The 20777-nt window shown below is 44.3% G+C and overlaps 1 long non-coding RNA gene across 1 annotated transcript; it reads right to left on the reverse strand.

Moving 5' to 3' along the window:
- Nucleotides 1-16224: 16224 nt before the first annotated feature.
- LOC136382464 (uncharacterized) lies at nt 16225-18522 on the reverse strand. The gene is made up of 3 exons (XR_010747238.1): nt 18427-18522; nt 17724-17861; nt 16225-16457 (listed from the first exon to the last, which is right to left on the reverse strand). It is a non-coding gene; the product is annotated as an uncharacterized lncRNA (long non-coding RNA).
- Between the last annotated feature and the right edge of the window lie 2255 nt (nt 18523-20777).

The following is a 20777-nucleotide window of genomic DNA, read 5'->3' on the forward strand; positions in this document are numbered from 1 at the left end:
CACCAGGCCGACGCTCTACCACTGAGACAACCGGCCAGGGCCCAATTTGTATTTCTTAATCCCTTTATCTTTCCTACCCAGCTCCTGAACACCCCCTCCCATCTGGCAATCATCAGTGTTTTTTCTTTGTATCAGTTTGTTTCTGTTCTGACTTTTTTTTTAATATTCCACATATTAGTGAAATCATATGGTATTTGCCTTTCTCTGACTGACTTATTTCACTTAGCATAATACTCTCCAGGTTCATCCATGTTGTTACAAATGCTAAGGCTTCATTCTTTTACATGGCCTAGTACTATTCTGCTATATACGTATATGTACCACATCTTCTTTCCAGGTCAATGCTTTATCCACTATGCCACCACAGGTCAGACAAATACCACATCTTCTTTATCCATCTGTCTATCAATGGGTACTTAGGTTGCTTTCATATCATGGCTATTGTATATGAAATGTCCACGTTTGTCTCTTATTGTAGAATTTATTGTAAAGTCTACTTTGTTTGATGTAACTATTGTTACCCAGCTTTTTTTAAAATTTGGATTTGCATGAAATATATTTTTCTCTCCCTTTCAGCCTGTGTGTATCTTTTGTTCTGCAGTGTGTCTCTTGTAGACAGCATAAGTATGGGTCCTGTTTTCTTATCCACGCAGCTACCCTATGTCTTTTGATTGGAGCATTTAATCCATTTATAGGTAAAGTAATTATTGATAGGTATGTAGTTATTGCCATTTAATTGTTCATACTTTTGGACTTTTTGTTCTTATTTTTCAGGAAGTCCCTTTAGTATTTCTTGTAAGCAGAGGTGGATTAAGGTCAGTTGAGGCCCCAGGCGCAGAAGAAAATATCAGGCCCCTTACATTAGAAAAACATGTCAAGTTGGGGTTTTGTGGGACTTGGGTGCATGCCCAGTGTGCCTGCCATTAAATCTGCCTCACTTGTACTACTGATTTGGTGGTGATGAACTCTTTCAGCTTTCTCTTGTCTGGGAAGCTCTTTATCAGTCCTTTGATTCTAGATGATAGCTTTGCTGGGTAGAGTAATTTTGGTCATAGATCTTTCTTTTCATCACTTTGAACATTTTGTGTGAATCGCTTCTGACCTGCAAAGATTCTGTTAAGAAATCAGTTGACGGTTTTATGGAAGCATCCTTGTAGTTAACTAACTGCCTTCCTCTTGCTGCTTTTAAGATTCTCTTTGTCTTTAACTTTCTGAATTTTGATTATGATGTGTCTTGGTATGGGCCTCTTTGAGTTCTTCTTGTTTGTAACTCTGCACTTCTTGAACTTGTGTATCTTTTTTCTTCACCAAGTTAGGGAGGTTTTCAGGTATTATCTCTTGAAATAGGTTCTCCATCCCTTGCTCTCTCTCTCCTCCTTCTGATACCCCTATGTTGTTACACTTTACATGATCCCAGAGGCTCCTTAAATTATTCTTGTGTTTTAAATTATTTTTTCATTTGCTGTTCCAATTGGGTGTTTTTGCTAAATTGCTGATTTATTCCTTTGCTTTGTTAATCTGCTATTGATTTCTTTCAGTGTATTCTTTATTTCAGTTAATGTATTCTTCATTTCTGACAGGTCGTGTGTGTGTGTGTGTATGGTTTCCACACCCTTTCTTATGTTTTCCATCACTTTGTTGCAGTTCTGAGTTTATCTATTCTTCCCCTGAGTTCACCAAACATCCTTATAACCAGTGATTTGAACTCTGCATCTGGTAGATTGTTTGTCTCCATTTCATTTTAGTTCTCTGTCTGGAGTTTGTCCTGTTCTTTTATTTGGGACATGTTTTTGTTCCCTCCTCATTCTGGCTGCCCCCTTGTGTTTGTTTCAATGTATTAGGTAGAACTCTTACATCTCCTGGTCTTGGCAGGGTGGCCTCATGTAGTAGGTACCTGTGGGGTACAGTGGCACATTCTCCTTGGTCACCTGAACTGGGTACACCAGAAAGTGTCTCCTGTGTGGGTTTTATGAACCATTCTCTGTGGTTGATCCTAGGTTGCTGTTGGCACATCAGTAGGTGGGACTGACCCGCAGGCTGACTGACTGTGTGGACTGGCTGTGACCACAGCAGATGAGCTGCTGTTCAGGGGCTGATCCCACAGAGTAGGATTCCCCTTAGTGGGATTCTGGTGCCTGCCAGGTTCACCCTTTGGATGTGCTGTTTGTAGAACCAAGTAGGTGGTGCCTGGTGTGGTCTGGAGTCAGTTATCAGGCATGGAAGTTCTGGGGCTTTTGGGGAGAGGCTCCAGTGCAGGACAGGCAGGCTGCTGCCTGTGCCATACCCAGGGCCACCTGTGGGAGCTATGAAGAGATCTGTGGTTAGTTACCTGTGCTGTACTTGGAGACACCTGGGAGAGGTTGTGTTGTAAACTGAGGCTGCTGCCACTAGTGCAGGGCTTGGAGCCACTTAGGAAAAGGTACAATGCATGTTGAAGTCAACTCCTGATTGTCTGGATATTTGGACCTTTCAGAGATTTTAGGGAAATCTGAAATGTGGGCCAGGGCTGACAGCCTATGAGGAACAGCCACTGAAAGAGCTTTGGGTTGGGACTCGAGCAGCCTCTGTCTCAGCCACAATCCCCATTGGTTTTCATAGCCAGGAGTTATGAGGACTTCTCTTCCTGGCACTGAAACTCTGGCCTGGGGGCCTGATGGAGCTGGGACCTTTCCCTTCTCAGGAGGAACCTCTGAAGCTGACATATCTCCTCTGATTTGTAACTCACACGTGTGTGGGATCAGCCCATTCCATGTTTCTGCCCTTCCTGTCAGTCTCTACTTGGCTTCTTCTGTTTATTTTTAGTTATAGGACTTCTGTTCAGCTGGGCTTCAGGTGGTCCCAAGGGGGTTGTTCTCTAATTCTGTTGTAATTTTCCTTTTTCTCTTCTTCCACTTGTTCTTCCTTAGTTCCTTCTTCATGTGGTACTAGAGCGAACCTTTGAACATAGATGTTCCATCATGCTGTTCTTCTAACCCACTTGCTCCAGTGCTTTCCCATCACAGCATAATCAGAGCTAAAGTCTTTTGCATCCAAGAAGAGGGAATGATATAAGGTTGGCCCCATTCAGCCACATGGAACAAGCACCAGAAGGGGTTTATTGAAAGGGAAATCAAAAGAAGGTGAAATAGATACTGTAAGGACAAAAACATCTGCTGATAACTAAACCAGGAGAAAAAAGATTCTACTTGAATGTGATGTAATGCACTGCTCTTTGACTTATATATTTTCAATTAGTCTTAACAAGTTGTAGCAGGTTTTAATTTGATTGTGAATGGATTCACACAGTTGTAGAATGAGAGAAGGTTGTCCTTAGGACAGAAGTGCCTACATTGTTCCCTGTGCTAGAGTCCGAGATGAAAGGGACAGTGCCTGCCTCATGTAGTTCACAGTCCAACAGTGACTGAATTAGAGAGAACCTTTTGGACTTAAAGTATAAGTTAGAACCTTTGTCCCATAAAAATATTGTGCAGAAGGAATGAGTGGTTCTCCAAAGGAAACTGAGGCACTGTTAGCAGAAGGAGAAAGGCTGCTGGCGGAAAACAGCAGCTGCTTTTCCAGAACACCCGGTCTTTCTGGACCTTGTTTCCTCACTTACAAAGCGGGGTAACAATGAAATCCACCTCCTAGAGTTACTTTGAAGGGTAAGGGGGTTAACTAACACCTGTAAGGTGCAGAAAGTAGTGCCTAGAGCATAAAATGAGTTCTAGTTTGACTGGTGATGACGCACTGGCCAGAGCATCGATCTGGGATGCTGAGGTTCCAGGTTCAAAACCCAAAGGTTGCTGGCTTGAAGCCCAAGGTCGCTGGCTTGAGCAAGGGGTCACTGGCTTAGCTGAAATGCCCCAGTTAAGGTATGTATGAGAAACAATCAATGAACAATTAAAGTGATGCAACTATGAGTTGATGCTTCTCATCTCTGTCATCTTCTCTCTCTCTCTTGCAAAAAATAAAAAATAAAATAAATAAAATGTGCTCTAGCATCCTCCTCCTCCTCCTCCTCCTCATCCTTGTATGCCAAGCTCTTGATCTATTATTCCTTCTTACATACTGTTTTCATAATGGAGCCCTAGAAGTGATAAATTCCTAGCTGTGCCCTAACCCCCCAAGCAATAGGGCTTTCTGAGTAGTAATGAAAAGGAAGAGGGGTGTTTGATAACCTCTTCTGCAATCAAGTGCCATCTCAGGCTTCCTCCCCTTTGACTGGGGTAGGGGTAGCCTGTAAGTGTTTGTTCAATGTGAACTCTCTAAATGTCAACCTGTGCAAAAGACACAGGCTACGAGGACAGGACTCTTCTCCGCCGAAGTTCCCAGCCAGTCCCTGCATTCCAGCCCCCACCCTGCATACACTCATCACCTAAAACTGACAGAAAGTGATTGAAATGCAAGTTTTGTTGAGATGCTAAATTCAGGATTGGGAGCATATGGATCACTCCATATTTGTTTTGTGCATATCTGATGTTAGCAATTTAGAACATCACTGGGACGCTCCCTAGAGAATTTCAGTTCTGTAAATGAAACAATTATTTTGGCAGTGTGGGAAAGATATATTCATAACTTTCATGGTATTTAAAGGGGAAACACACCTTCCTCAGCCTCCTTCCCCCTTGCCAGATATGAAAAATGAAATTAGAGTGCTAAGGAAATAAATGGCATAAATAGGAAAAAGGACAGTCAGTGTGTCACATTCATAATCAGATTTCTAGGATTGACAGTAAGACAGGATGTTACAGGGTTCCCCTAATTCTGGGCACAAAGAAGTTGTGGAGAACCCAAGGCCTGAGGGATGACATCCATTCGTTCCGACACCAATGTGTTCTTACCAGGGCTGAGGGAAAGGACCAGAGCTTGCCCAGGGCTGTTTGCAGTCTGTAATTCTGTCCTGTAGGGTTCTGTGGCTGCGCAACAGAAAGCAATTTACAACAATCTTAAGTGAGAAACAGAAAATTATAATGAGGGAGCGTCTGTGGGACCCAGTGAGGGAAACCCCAGTGGTGTGAGTAGAACCTAGACCCAGGGATTCAAAAGCGGGCCCTCCGTGTCTCTCAGTCTTGCCTACTTGTCGATTCTTCTGTGCCCCCTGGTTTTCTTTCTTACTTAGTCCATGTACCAAAAAATGACCATCCTATAGTTTCTGAGTGTTTAGATCTCTCCACATTTGAGAAATCATACCAGAAAGAAAGAATCTTCTTTGTCCCAAGTTTAAATGTTTGGGAAGGAGGAGGATCGGCTCAATTTGGTCAGTGTTTGCTCTAGGTCCAGTCAGCTGTGGTTAGGGTGGGGTTATATACAACCTGTCACTCGGAGTGTGAGAGCCTGACAGCAGAGTGGACTCTCCGGCCACCCAGAATTACTGAAGCAGGAGCTCCATGTTTGCCAGCGCCCAGTCCCGAGGCTAAGGTTTGAGAAGCTGTGCTGTAGAACCTACGTGGCCACCTGGCCACCACTCTGGGGGTGAGATGGGCAGATAGGAGAGTTTCTGTCAGCTAAGCATATAGCTCACAGCATTGCTACAACAATCACATAAAATTGCTCAGCTGCGGGTGCTACTTCCTGAGAGAAACGTTAGCTCTTAAGATCATATATCTTAGCTCTTAAGATATAGGTAGGGGAGATGACTTAGATCAGTGGTCCCCAACCCCCGGGCCACAGACCGGTACTGATCGTGGGCCATTTGGTACTGGTCCACAGAGAAAGAATAAATGACTTACATTATTTCCATTTTATTTATATTTAAGTCTGAACGATGTTTTATTTTTAAAAATGACCTGATTCCCTTTGTTACATCCGTCTAAGACTTACTCTTGACGCTTGTCTCATAAGTTCGACAATTATATTTAAAAATACCACAGTTTTTACACTGGTCACATAATTTTATTTTGTGCATTTATCCGTCCCACCCAAAAGGCCAGTCCATGAAATTATTTTCTGACATTAAACCGGTCCGTGGCCCAAAAAAGGTTGGGGACCACTGACTTAGATGTTTACCATGATAGAAATGAAATTTTTCATGTCTATGTGATATTTCTCTGTAACCCCCCTAACCCCACAGATGTGGCAGACTTCTAACAGAGCTTTTTCAATCTGAGATTCAGACTGGATGTTTCATACACCCCGCACTGGCCATGGGGGTGGTTGGTGAATGTGCTACAACAAGAAAGTCCAAACGTGGGAATCCTACAGCATATTTGGGAGTTCTGTGTCTACCGCTGACCGTGGTTCTAAAGGAAATGGCCTTGGACGTGGCTCTTGAACCCTGGACTCCGGGCCTGGGATTCCCACGAGAGAAGCAGGGCAGGGGAGACAGGCGAGCCTTTCCTGCCCACCCCGGGTGCTGATAGCAAAGAAGGCACTCTGCCTTTGCTGGCTCTCCCTTCCCTGTGATTAGCCCTCTCGCATGGACCCTCTGTCAGGATCCTGGAGTGTGAGGTTTGAGCCAGGTTTTTAGTATTAACTTCTCCCAACATGTATGAGTTGTTTTAGGAACATATAACACCTCATCTTGTATTTTTTCCTGTCCCTAGGGCACATTAGGTAAGTGCTCACATCATGTTTGGGAATACTCAGAGCATCACATCAAGAGTACAGGGCTTGCTCAGCGGCTTCCACTGCAGATCTGAGACAAGTTCAGTCACTGAGCTCTCTGAGCCCAAGACGTGTGAGAAGAATCAAGGGCCTGACTTCACCCACTTCACGTCCGTTGCAGAGTTGTTTGCACACCTTAAAACACAAAGGATATTGAACAAAGTACATGTATGCTTAAAGTTGTCACACATGAGAAGTGCATTTTCAGAATTTCTTTTCTGATAAGGACATATGTTCTAAAAAGTTTAGAGCTACAATTTAAAAACGTTTTAAAGAGCAGCACACAACTTTATTTACTTAAGCCTTATATAGTCCTTGCCACATGCTGGGCACTGCTCTGAGTGTACTATAAGTGCACTGCTCTGAGTGTACTGTAAGTGTACTGCTCTGGGTGTACTGTAAGTGTACTGCTCTGGGTGTACTGTAAGTGTACTGCTCTGGGTGTACTGTAAGTGTACTCCTCTGAGTGTACTGTAAGTGTACTGCTCTGAGTGTACTGTAAGTGTACTCCTCTGAGTGTACTGTAAGTGTACTGCTCTGAGTGTACTGTAAGTGTACTGCTCTGAGTGTACTGTAAGTGTACTGCTCTGAGTGTACTGTAAGTGTACTGCTCTGAGTGTACTGTAAGTGTACTGCTCTGAGTGTACTATAAGTGCACTGCTCTGGGTGTACTATAAGGGCACTGCTCTGAGTGTACTGTAAGTGCACTGCTCTGAGTGTACTGTAAGTGCACTTCTCTGGGTGTACTATAAGGGCACTACTCTGAGTGTACTATAAGTGCACTGCTCTAGGTGTACTGTAAGTGTACTGCTCTGAGTGTACTGTAAGTGTACTGCTCTGAGTGTACTGTAAGTGCACTGCTCTGGGTGTACTATAAGTGCACTGCTCTGGGTGTACTGTAAGTGCACTGCTCTGGGTGTACTGTAAGTGTACTGCTCTGAGTGTACTATAAGTGCACTGCTCTGGGTGTACTATAAGTGCACTGCTCTGGGTGTACTGTAAGTGCACTGCTCTGAGTGTACTGTAAGTGCACTGCTCTGGGTGTACTGTAAGTGTACTGCTCTGAGTGTACTGTAAGTGCACTGCTCTGGGTGTACTATAAGTGCACTGCTCTGGGTGTACTGTAAGTGCACTGCTCTGGGTGTACTGTAAGTGTACTGCTCTGAGTGTACTGTAAGTGCACTGCTCTGGGTGTACTATAAGTGCACTGCTCTGGGTGTACTGTAAGTGCACTGCTCTGGGTGTACTATAAGTGCACTGCTCTGGGTGTACTATAAGTGCACTGCTCTGGGTGTACTGTAAGTGTACTGCTCTGGGTGTACTGTAAGTGTACTGCTCTGAGTGTACTGTAAGTGCACTGCTCTGGGTGTACTATAAGTGCACTGCTCTGGGTGTACTGTAAGTGCACTGCTCTGGGTGTACTATAAGTGCACTGCTCTGGGTGTACTATAAGTGCACTGCTCTGGGTGTACTATAAGTGCACTGCTCTGGGTGTACTATAAGTGCACTGCTCTGGGTGTACTGTAAGTGCACTGCTCTGAGTGTACTATAAGTGCTCTGAGTGTACTATAAGTGTACTGCTCTGGGTGTACTGTAAGTGCACTGCTCTGGGTGTACTGTAAGTGTACTGCTCTGAGTGTACTGTAAGTGCACTGCTCTGAGTGTACTGTAAGTGCACTGCTCTGGGTGTACTGTAAGTGTACTGCTCTGAGTGTACTGTAAGTGCACTGCTCTGGGTGTACTATAAGTGCACTGCTCTGGGTGTACTGTAAGTGCACTGCTCTGAGTGTACTGTAAGTGCACTGCTCTGGGTGTACTATAAGTGCACTGCTCTGGGTGTACTGTAAGTGCACTGCTCTGGGTGTACTGTAAGTGTACTGCTCTGGGTGTACTATAAGTGCACTGCTCTGGGTGTACTGTAAGTGCACTGCTCTGAGTGTACTGTAAGTGTACTGCTCTGGGTGTACTATAAGTGCACTGCTCTGGGTGTACTGTAAGTGTACTGCTCTGGGTGTACTATAAGTGCACTGCTCTGGGTGTACTATAAGTGCACTGCTCTGGGTGTACTATAAGTGCACTGCTCTGGGTGTACTATAAGTGCACTGCTCTGGGTGTACTATAAGTGCACTGCTCTGGGTGTACTATAAGTGCACTGCTCTGGGTGTACTGTAAGTGCACTGCTCTGAGTGTACTGTAAGTGCACTGCTCTGGGTGTACTGTAAGTGTACTGCTCTGAGTGTACTGTAAGTGCACTGCTCTGGGTGTACTATAAGTGCACTGCTCTGGGTGTACTGTAAGTGCACTGCTCTGGGTGTACTGTAAGTGTACTGCTCTGAGTGTACTATAAGTGCACTGCTCTGGGTGTACTATAAGTGCACTGCTCTGGGTGTACTGTAAGTGCACTGCTCTGAGTGTACTGTAAGTGCACTGCTCTGGGTGTACTGTAAGTGTACTGCTCTGAGTGTACTGTAAGTGCACTGCTCTGGGTGTACTATAAGTGCACTGCTCTGGGTGTACTATAAGTGCACTGCTCTGGGTGTACTGTAAGTGTACTGCTCTGAGTGTACTGTAAGTGCACTGCTCTGGGTGTACTATAAGTGCACTGCTCTGGGTGTACTGTAAGTGCACTGCTCTGGGTGTACTATAAGTGCACTGCTCTGGGTGTACTATAAGTGCACTGCTCTGGGTGTACTGTAAGTGCACTGCTCTGGGTGTACTGTAAGTGTACTGCTCTGAGTGTACTGTAAGTGCACTGCTCTGGGTGTACTATAAGTGCACTGCTCTGGGTGTACTGTAAGTGCACTGCTCTGGGTGTACTATAAGTGCACTGCTCTGGGTGTACTATAAGTGCACTGCTCTGGGTGTACTATAAGTGCACTGCTCTGGGTGTACTATAAGTGCACTGCTCTGGGTGTACTGTAAGTGCACTGCTCTGAGTGTACTATAAGTGCTCTGAGTGTACTATAAGTGTACTGCTCTGGGTGTACTGTAAGTGCACTGCTCTGGGTGTACTGTAAGTGTACTGCTCTGAGTGTACTGTAAGTGCACTGCTCTGAGTGTACTGTAAGTGCACTGCTCTGGGTGTACTGTAAGTGTACTGCTCTGAGTGTACTGTAAGTGCACTGCTCTGGGTGTACTATAAGTGCACTGCTCTGGGTGTACTATAAGTGCACTGCTCTGAGTGTACTGTAAGTGCACTGCTCTGGGTGTACTATAAGTGCACTGCTCTGGGTGTACTGTAAGTGCACTGCTCTGGGTGTACTGTAAGTGTACTGCTCTGGGTGTACTATAAGTGCACTGCTCTGGGTGTACTGTAAGTGCACTGCTCTGAGTGTACTGTAAGTGTACTGCTCTGGGTGTACTATAAGTGCACTGCTCTGGGTGTACTGTAAGTGTACTGCTCTGGGTGTACTATAAGTGCACTGCTCTGGGTGTACTATAAGTGCACTGCTCTGGGTGTACTATAAGTGCACTGCTCTGGGTGTACTATAAGTGCACTGCTCTGGGTGTACTATAAGTGCACTGCTCTGGGTGTACTGTAAGTGCACTGCTCTGAGTGTACTGTAAGTGCACTGCTCTGGGTGTACTGTAAGTGCACTGCTCTGAGTGTACTATAAGTGCTCTGAGTGTACTATAAGTGTACTGCTCTGGGTGTACTGTAAGTGCACTGCTCTGGGTGTACTATAAGTGTACTGCTCTGGGTGTACTGTAAGTGTACTGCTCTGAGTGTACTGCTCTGAGTGTACTGTAAGTGCACTGCTCTGAGTGTACTGTAAGTGTACTCCTCTGAGTGTACTATAAGTGTACTGTTCTGGGTGTACTATAAGTGCACTGCTTTGGGTGTACTATAAGTGCACTGCTCTGGGTGTACTGTAAGTGTACTGCTCTGAGTGTACTGTAAGTGCACTGCTCTGAGTGTACTGCTCTGAGTGTACTGTAAGGGCACTGCTCTGAGTGTACTGTAAGTGTACTGCTCTGGGTGTACTATAAGTGTACTGCTCTGAGTGTACTGTAAGTGCACTGCTCTGAGTGTACTGTAAGTGCACTGCTCTGAGTGTACTGTAAGTGTACTGCTCTGAGTGTACTGCTCTGAGTGTACTGTAAGGGCACTGCTCTGAGTGTACTGTAAGTGTACTGCTCTGAGTGTACTATAAGTGTACTGCTCTGAGTGTACTATAAGTGCACTGCTCTGGGTGTACTGTAAGTGCACTGCTCTGAGTGTACTGTAAGTGCTCTGAGTGTACTATAAGTGCACTGCTCTGAGTGTACTGTAAGTGCACTGCTCTGGGTGTACTGTAAGTGTACTGCTCTGAGTGTACTGTAAGTGCACTGTAAGTGCACTGCTCTGGGTGTACTGTAAGTGCACTGCTCTGAGTGTACTACTATTTAGTCTTCATAACATTCCATTAGAGTTGGTAGTTTTCAATATTTTATTTGTGAAAACTGAAGTCCAGAGAGCTTAGGTAACTTGCCAACGCCACCCAGCTACACAGTGGAAGCTGGGATGTACACCCAGGCAGTTCGACTCTAGTGTCCAGACTCTTGCACACTAATCAGGGTGCTCCTTCAAACAAAACTTTACCTAAAGTTGAATGTACAGAACAAAGCTAACCAGGTAGAGGGCCCTTGTTTACCTGGACTGAGGCTCCTTGGCCTTCCCCTGAGCCTATTCCTTCCCTCTCTCCTCAACCCTTTTGCCCCTTTCTCTGAAGTGCAAAGTACCCCTGGGAATGTAGCCTGGAAACCACCAATCTACTCTACTCCACCCATATTGTGAATAGGGACCCACTCTGCAGCGGTGAGGAGGTGCTGTGTTACCTAGGCCCCCAGCTTGTGAACAGCAGGACTGGGAGGACAGCACTTGCAGGGCAGGTCTTTCTGCCTCCCCAAGAAGACATGTTGGGATGACTTAACTCAGCCTTTCTCCAGAGTGTGTCTCAGGGTCTCTCCCCAACCCTCCTTTTTAAAAAGCACACTTAGAATATGTGCTACCCACTGGGTTCTAGTTCTCCCCTTTTATGATTGTTCAGTTTTGTATGATTTACCTTTCAGATCCTCCTTTTGCTCAATTAGTTCATTTCACCAAGTTTTATATTTGGGATGGTGTCCGGCAGCTACATTTTAAGAAGACAGAGGTGGGCGCAGTGAGACCCAGCCGTGCTGCTGAGTATGCGCTTGGGCTGAGCCAGCCAGTCGCGATCACAGCTGCTTGTGCTGACAGTTTGGGGCCAGGAAGCCACAGCACATCGATGGCCCACGTGGCAGTGCAGGGGACAGCTCAGGACCTGCTGGACTGGCCTGTACATTATGACAGCCCACTTTAGAAAATCATTTGCTATCAATTGAGATTGAGAGTATTGATCCCAACTGATTGCCAAGGACCATAATAAAGTGAAAGGGTAATTGACTGTGGTGCCCCCCATTGATTGAGTGCCACAGTTCATCACCACTGAAATTATTTTCAAGTACTTTGGTTTATCATTCTTAATAAATAAAGAAACTGAGTAATCAAAATGACTTACATTCACATTGAACAAAAAGCTTTTAAGGAAGTGTCTATGTTTAAGTGAGTCCATATTCTATGCTGGTTTTCCAAGCAAGCCCCCAGGGCCTATTCTGACAGCATGGGATAAAGCCTGGCTTATGAAAAAAATGAAGTGCCATCTGTCAGAAGTAGGAATCCCAGGCACCAGCGCTTTTCCAGTGACATCATAGGAATTGTGGCCCCTGAGATTTTTAAAGAGCCTCCTGCATAGTCACACTGTCCATAAAACACATATTTCTCGAAGCAGCACTTCCCCTAGCACTGCTCATAAAACCACAACAGTTGTTTGCAGTTTGTATGATATTAGCAGTAATGTTATTAAATCAAAGTAATCATTAGCCACACATAAATAGGTTATGTGCTGTTTGGCCCTACAGTATGGTAGAAATATTGCTTTGGGCCCTGGCCGGTTGGCTCAGCGGTAGAGCGTCGGCCTGGTGTGCGGGGGACCCGGGTTCGATTCCCGGCCAGGGCACACAGGAGAAGCGCCCATTTGCTTCTCCACCCCCCCCTCCTTCCTCTCTGTCTCTCTCTTCCCCTCCCGCAGCCAAGGCTCCATTGGAGCAAAGATGGCCCGGGCGTTGGGGATGGCTCCTTGGCCTCTGCCCCAAGCGCTAGAGTGGCTTTGGTCGCAACAGAGCGAAGCCCCAGAGGGGCAGAGCATTGCCCCCTGGTGGGCAGAGCATCGCCCCTGGTTGGCGTGCCGGGTGGATCCCGGTCGGGCGCATGCGGGAGTCTGTCTGACTGTCTCTCCCCGTTTCCAGCTTCAGAAAAATACAAACAAACAAACAAAAAAGAAATATTGCTTTGGGTTTTTTAAAGGTTGTTTTAAAGGAAAGTCCAGCACACTATTAAGCAGGTGGCTGAGAGAAAGACTGATATGCTAGAATATGCTTTGGGAAGTAAGGCTCGGTAGCACAACACTACCCAATAGCCATAAGCTTTGCTGAAAAACACCATGAGCAAGATCTCACAATAAAAGCTGCAGGGCTTACAGAGAAAGTGGGGTTAGGGGCATAACACTCAAAAACTTTGCCAGTAACACACATAAAAGGTAGAAACCTATTAAAAACAGTAGCCCGCTTTTGCATATATTACATGATTGAGAATATGTAAATCCTATAATAAATATTGCACTTAACCTTGTAAAAGTCCTGACATTTACTTGCCAGTGGATTGCTGCTTATGAGCTTCTGTGAAGTGGAGGGAGGAGGCGCATCTGAGATGGGACAGACGCTGTGGCCCCAGATGTGGGTGGTGCGGTGCGTAATTCCTAGGGGGCAGGAGTAACTGCTAGATGTATGAGGTCTACGCTGTCTGAACATTTCGTGTGTTCCCCCACAGCTCAGTGTGGGTGGGTGTCCTTTTCTGGTTCACCTAGTGTTCCCTGCAGACATAAGCAGACACAAACCGTTCCTCAGTGTATCAACCACACTGGAACAAATTCACATTTTTAAATCAAGCGTTATAATATAACTGAATGTACAAGTGAAGCCACAACTGGAGCCATATATATAACTTTTAGTTTCCCAAGAACCATATTTTAAAAAGCAAAAAGAAACAGATGAAATTCATATTAGTTATATATTTTACATAACTCAAAATATGCAACATATATTAATGTGTAGTCAACATAAAATCATCATGAGATGTTGCATTCTGTTTTACACTAAGTCTCTGAAATCAGTTTTGTGTTTTACACTTACAGTGCACCTCAGTTTACACTAGTCCCATTTCCAGGTCTCCAAAGTCATATTGGCTCCTGACCACCACACTGAACAGAAAATGCGCAGAGAATGAAAACAGCAAACAGCAAGCTCTGGAGAGTCCGCGGGATCTGCAGTGTGGAGTGGGCACCTGTGGGGGTGGAGGACCTCCCGCTCTCTGCAGACCAAAGTTCCTGATTAGGCCCACACTCCAGGTCTTTAAAACACTTTAGGTGTATATATTTAGTATTTACATGTGAGGTTGGCAAAAGTAGGTTTGTAGTTGTTCCTATGGAAAAAGACAAATATTACAAAGTAACAATACAAAGATAAACTTTAGTAAACTGACTTTTACTAAACTGTGTGTGTGTGTGTGTGAAAGAGAAAGAGAGAGACTGAGACAATGTTCAGAAACAAACCATCATACTCAGTCCACATTAAAATTCCACTTCATTTGTGCCTCATTTTTAATAATAGTCACGTGCCAAAGCACAGTCTTCAATGGTCATACAAATAATACTTGCCTTTGAGTTTCTCAAGAGCAAGAACCAGGTTTGCAGACCCGTCCACCATGGACACTTAACACATTTGACATATTTTAAGTACTCAAATAAATGTTTTCTGAGCTGAGTTTAGCTCATTTATCAAGTTGTTGTCTGCTATATGGTTTAATTCTATATGGTTTAATTCAAATGGCAATATTAAAGAAAATGTTAGATTAGGATTTTCTTCTTTTTGACTTGTGTTTCTCACCACTCATTTACTTAATAAACCTCACCTTTCATGCCTCATTCTCATTCTCCATGCAATTCTCCCAAAACACCATGCTCTTTCCTCTTTGGCCTTTGCACGTGAACTGCTGTGTTTGGCTAATCTCTCCCCTCCCATCCCAGCCTCAGCCTCAGCCTACACCTCAGCCTCAGCCTACACCTCAGCCTACACCTCAGCCTCAGCCTACACCTCAGCCTACACATTTCTCCCTGAACTTTTCTTGGTCTGAGTTCTGAATCTCTTTGTTGTACCAACAGTCTCTACCATCAATGCACTGTGTTGTCATTATTGCTTACTTTTCTGTCTCTAAAGATTTTATTTATTTATTTTTGTGTGGGGGTTGGGGACAGAGCAAGAAGTATCAACTCATAGTTGCTTCACTTTACTTGTTCATTGGTTGCTTGTCGTATGTGCCTTGATGAGGCAAGCCCAGGGTTTCGAACCGGTGACCTCTGTGTCAATGCTTTCTTTGTCCACTGCGTCACCACAGGCCAGGCACTTTTCTGCGTCTAGATTAGCTTATTAGCTCTGCAAGGGCATAGATCATATTTGTTGTGTTCTGCCTGCAGCTTGCCCACCTTCAAGGAAGAGAGTTGGAGACTCTCATACAACTATGGGATGGTAAGAGTCAAAGTGAACATTGAATGGAAGATGGGTGAGATAATAGATGTGCTAAAGCTGTGGGGTTGTGTGAAGTGGCCCTTGGTTACTGAGCCACGTGGCAGTATCTGCCACACTTGACTATTTCATTCTTCTTGGAGTGGTCTTTAACATGTCCTTCATGACCTTGCTGCATTCTTCTTTCCCTTGTGCCTTTCCAGCTTTTGAAAAATATGAGGGATAGGGTGGGAAAATGGATGAGGAAGAGCAAATGGAAGAATCTGTCCCAGAGGCTGAGAAAAAGGGACTCAGGACACAGATGAGAGTAAGGAAGCAGATATTAGAGCTACAAATGAGAGAAGGACATGATGGATCAGAGCATTGGGCAAATCCAGACTTCAGATTCGGGGTTTCTGTTCAGTCAGTAAATAAATATTTTGTGTTGTGTTTCAATGTGCTTTATGGACTTTGAGAGGCAGAAGGAATGTGTCTTCCCCTAAGACAGGAGCAGGAGAAAGCGGGATCAGTATAGTCATAGATAAATTGTATCAGTAGCTATTGCCAAGTAACAAGTCACTACAAAGTTCCAGTGGCTCTTTTTAAAAGGTGTCTGTTTTGCTCATGTGGCTGTTCACAGGATGGCTTTGGGTTAGAGGGCTGAGGCTGAGGCTGGTGGGTGGGTCAACTCGACTGCCATTTATCCTCCTCGTAGGACTGCTGAGCTAGTCTGGGCAGTGTTAGAAGCACGGGACAACATGCCTGATCTCACAAATGCTTTTTGAGCCTTTGGTTATGCCATACTGCTTACCATCCCACTAGCCAAAGCAAGTTACATTGCCAACCGCAAAGTCAAGTGGTCCCCACTCCACCCATGGAAATGATAGGGTAAAAGTGAATATTTCTGAATTACTTTTTTTAATTTATCGAAAAAGAATAGAGGCCAGAGAGAAAAGAAATCAAGGGAGTCCCCATCTAATTCCTTTCCTGGATTACACAACAGTGTTTTTCTCTTACCCTTCAATTGTCCAAGCCCTAGCTTGGTTGTGGTCACTGGTGTGAGTGCATTAGTCAGAACTGGTAACAAGGTCTGGCTGCTTCCTCTTCAGAAGATTATGACAGGGTCTTCAGGGAACCACTGGGACCCATGTCACAGGTGACATTTACTTTGAGCGTGGAGCCTTACCATGCCAGCATCGTGGGTGTAATTTGAGAAGGCTTCACAACTTCTGCACATCGTCTCACCCTTCACATGGCTGAGGAGTTGAGAGAGAAGTATTAGAAGGTGGAGAAATAGGGAGAATCAACAACTTTGAACAATTGTATCTCCTCCTTTATCACTACGGTTCCCAATTTTGTATTTTCTGAATCTTCAGTGTATTCATTAGCATGAAACAGAGAGATAAAACTGCATTGCTCCAATTACAGGGTATGAGCCAGTGATTATCATTGAGGCTTACAACTGAGAACACATGACAGTGCTTCTCCTGAGCACAGTGGCCGGGGAGCCACAGCCGCCTGTCTGGCTCTGGCGCTGGCTGCTGGAGCCTGGAAGTTCTGTCCCTGGACTCCACCTCCCCAGCACTGCCAGCGATGACTTGATGCATTTTCATGGAATGAATAAACTGTAAAATTGGAACAGAACAGCCCCTGGAGATGTGAAGAATATGAATGAAATGACATTTAAAAGAATCTTGGGTCTTAAAGTTTAAAATTCTGGATTCTCCCCACTTTGAGTAGAGTCTAAATTGAAGAGTGTGTGATTTTGTGCAGTGTAGGGACTGTAAATATCCTCAAATTACATAAATATGCCTTTCCCCCTACAACTTCAGATATAGAATTTTGTGGGCTCTTCAAAATAGAACATGTTTTAGGCACAAAAGCCTTTATTCTCTGTTATCTTTTTTTTTTTTTTTTGACAGCTGGGGTGATGCAGGGCCAATTTCTATGTTAAGAGAGTGTCAATTACTTTGATAATTTTATTTATCACTCAGGATTATTCTCTGTTGATAGCAACTGAGTATTTGAAGTTTCTGTGTGTTACACAGTTATTTCCCTAGCTGCAGTGAATATGGTTTTATATTTATGTGAAACTGTTAATGTGCTGCTCACTAGATCTTGAGCAGTGGGCTTCTGACAGTTCTGTTCATTAGTCAGCTTTGGGGGAAATATAAAGCACATTGATATAGAAACAGACTAGAATCCAGCAGTTACCATCAGAGAGGACAACTGAAGCCATATTTCAGTTAAATATTTATCTTGTGAATTGATACATACAAACAAGATGCTGGGGTTGTTATTTTTTAACTTGTGAATAACTTTGCTGCAAAAATTTGAAGTATAAGATCACTATTTGACTTGAGTTTGAAGTATTCCACATCTTCCTGTACAAAGAGTTAAATAATGTCAAATTATTCACTGTGATGTATCTTTTCTTTTTTTTCTTTTTCTTTTTTTGTATTTTTCTGAAGTGAGAAGTGGGGAGGCAGATAGACTCCCACATGCACCCTACCGGTACCCACCTGGCAAGCCTGATAGGGGGCGATGCTCTGTCCATCTGAGGCATTGTTCCATTGCAACCAGAGCCATTCTAGCACCTGAGGTCAGGTCATGGAGCCATCCTCAGCGCTTGGGCCAACTTTGCTCCAATGGAGCCTTGGCTGCGGGAGGAGAAGAGAGAAAGGAGAAGGGGAAGGGTGGAGAAGCAGATGGGCGCTTCTCCTATATGTCCTGGCCAGGAATCAAACCCAGGACTTCGATACATCGGCTGACGCACTACTGCTGAGCAAACCGGCCTGGGCCTATGATGTATCATTAAGATTGCTACATATGAATGTATAGAAAGATGGTAACACAGTGTAGCTGCAGCTGTTACTTTGGAATCCTAACTTTGCATAGTAAGAAGGGGAAAAAAACCTCATAGATAACTTCTAGTACCTATAACAATAATAAACAGTGCTTACAAATGGGCCACGGTGCTTCTTCATGCATTCTAGGTATTAAGCCTATACAGTGAGTCCTGTTCTTATTTCCATTTTGCAGATGAGAAAATGGAGCCATGAGGAGATGAAAGGTTCTAGCCAAATTCACACCAGAGTGTATAGTTATAACTCACAGGGCAGAACTTCTGTGGGTTCAACTAAAAGCCCTGGCCAGTTCCACTTCTGTTTGACACCTGTGGATGGTGTTTGGCCACTGCAGTTTAAATAACAATGGGGGACAAACCTGGCGGCTGTGTTATGCCAGGACTTCCAGTGATGGCAATTCCAGGAATCTTCCAGATAGGTGACATTCATTTCATAAGCTCATCTAGAAAGTTTGGTCCATATCCATCTCTCTCCTTCCTAAAACAGATCCCCAGTCTATCACCTGACCTCCACTCCTCCAAACCCCTCCCCAACACACAAGGAAATGTCCTCAGCTCACTTCTGACAGCCAGACTGTGGACCAGAGCTCATTCATCAATTGCATTATACAGGATTTGCATTATTGTAGATAGTTGCTGGACTATACTTTTTGTATTGATCCTTTATAATTATCCCTCAAGGTTATTACTGTTTGCCAATATATGCATTGCAAGCATCTTGACCAGACAGATTTGCAAACTTAATCTTACTGCTGTTTTAGGACAAATCCCTGGATGTGTTATTGTTGGGTGGAGGTTTTTTATATACCTTGTATTTATTCTCAAAAAAGTTCAATCCTGTTGAAATTCCACACAGCAAGAATGTGGGTGCCACTCCTGTTGTTCTATGCATTGTGGGGACAGAGGGAGGCAGGATTCATGAATAAATACCTAGGTAAGTGTGTTGAACACAAGTGTTAATGGCAGCAATTAATTTGGAAAACAGAAACCTTTAGAAAGAGATGGTATCAGCTCAGCTAGTGGTGCAGCCAGAAATGTAGTGGAGCAGCAGACGGGGGCACCAAGCACAACTTGGGGGAACGCTTGGACCCATGGAGACAGACTTGGAGCAAAACATTACAAAAAAAGGGCTTAGGAAAGAGACCATGAAAAGGAGCACTGACTGTGGACATTCTGTATGTCACAGGAGCTGGAGGAAATGCCTGATGTCACTAAATGAAGTTATAAATATGAGAAGAAGGGAAAGGTCACCTTTCTGTTGCACATGTTGGAAGGAGGTCTACGGACCAGCTGGGCTTAACTGTTTAAAGAAGTCCTGCCTAGCCTGACCTGTGGTGGCGCAGTGGATAAAGCGTCGACCTGGAAATGCTGAGGTCGCCGGTTCGAAATCCTGGGCTTGCCTGGTCAAGGCACATATGGGAGTTGATGCTTCCAGCTCCTTCCCCCTTCTCTCTCTCTCTGTCTCTCTCTCCTCTCTGTCTCTTTCTCTCCCTCTCTCTCTCTCCTCTCTAAAAATGAATAAATTAAAAAAAGAAGTCCTGCCTAAAATTAGTGGGGTATGGGTGTGACATCACTTCATTCCAGGGACTGGTTTGGGCATTCATTTTGTAAGTATACCCAGATGTATTAAAACCTGGACATTGACTCATGGGAACTACACTCATGACAGCTTGCTGTATACAGCTGAGCTACAGTTCATTCCCAGTGCTATCAATAGGTACGGAAAGGACCACATTCTTATGCTCACCGAGCTCTACATTGTCTCCCTGAGGAGAGAGCTTCATGAAAAACCATTTTAGGGTTAGAAGTTGCTTCATAAGTGTGGTCAAAGGATGAAAATGTGTTTTGTGACCTTGGAGGACGGTATGTTAGTTGAGACTATCTCAGAGACAAATGATTAGAAATCAAACTTAAATTGGTGTATGCAAAGACAGACCTTATTTACTCATGTGTCTAGAAAGTCAAAGGGTCATGTCACAACTGGATCCAGGAGTTTGAACAATGTCTTCTAGACACTGCGTCTCTGCCACTCAGGGCATTATGGGGCTGTAATCTCTGTGTTGATAAGGAAACATGTCTCTTATAGTCACTTGCCCTGGGCCAGTGTTCAGTGAGGGTTTGTTGACTGTTTAGAGCAGGGGTCGGGAAACCTATGGGTCGCGAGTCAGATGTGGATCTTTTGATGGCTGCATCTGGCTCGCAGACAAATCTTTAATAAAAAAATAATAATGATAAAAATATAAAATATTCTCATGTATTACAATCCATTCATTTCCTACCGCTCATGTTCATGGTTGCGGGTGGCTGGAGCCAATCACAGCTGTCCTCTGGTACAACACCAAATTTTTATTAGATAATTTGTAATGTACACGGGTCGTTGTATGACTCTCACAGAATTACATTTTAAAATATGTGGCATTCATGGCTCTATCAGACAAAAAGGTTCCCAACCCCTGGTTTAGATAATAAGTTCTTGAGCCAAGACACTCTCATGCCAGGCAATTCTAGAAAGTAACTGCTACATTTTGCCTTTAGTAAAAACACTGCACAGTTCCCCAAACTTCTTGATCATAAGAATCACTTTAAATACCAATTCCTAGTTCTTTCTCCTGCAGAGTTGATGTAACAGGTTTGGTGGGACCCAATAATCTGTGTTTTTAAACAAAGGGGCAGGGACTCTTATGTGTAGGAGAGGAGGGGAGACCACTGA

This window comes from Saccopteryx leptura, chromosome 10 (assembly GCF_036850995.1).
Source record: "Saccopteryx leptura isolate mSacLep1 chromosome 10, mSacLep1_pri_phased_curated, whole genome shotgun sequence".
Lineage (NCBI taxonomy): Eukaryota > Metazoa > Chordata > Mammalia > Chiroptera > Emballonuridae > Saccopteryx > Saccopteryx leptura.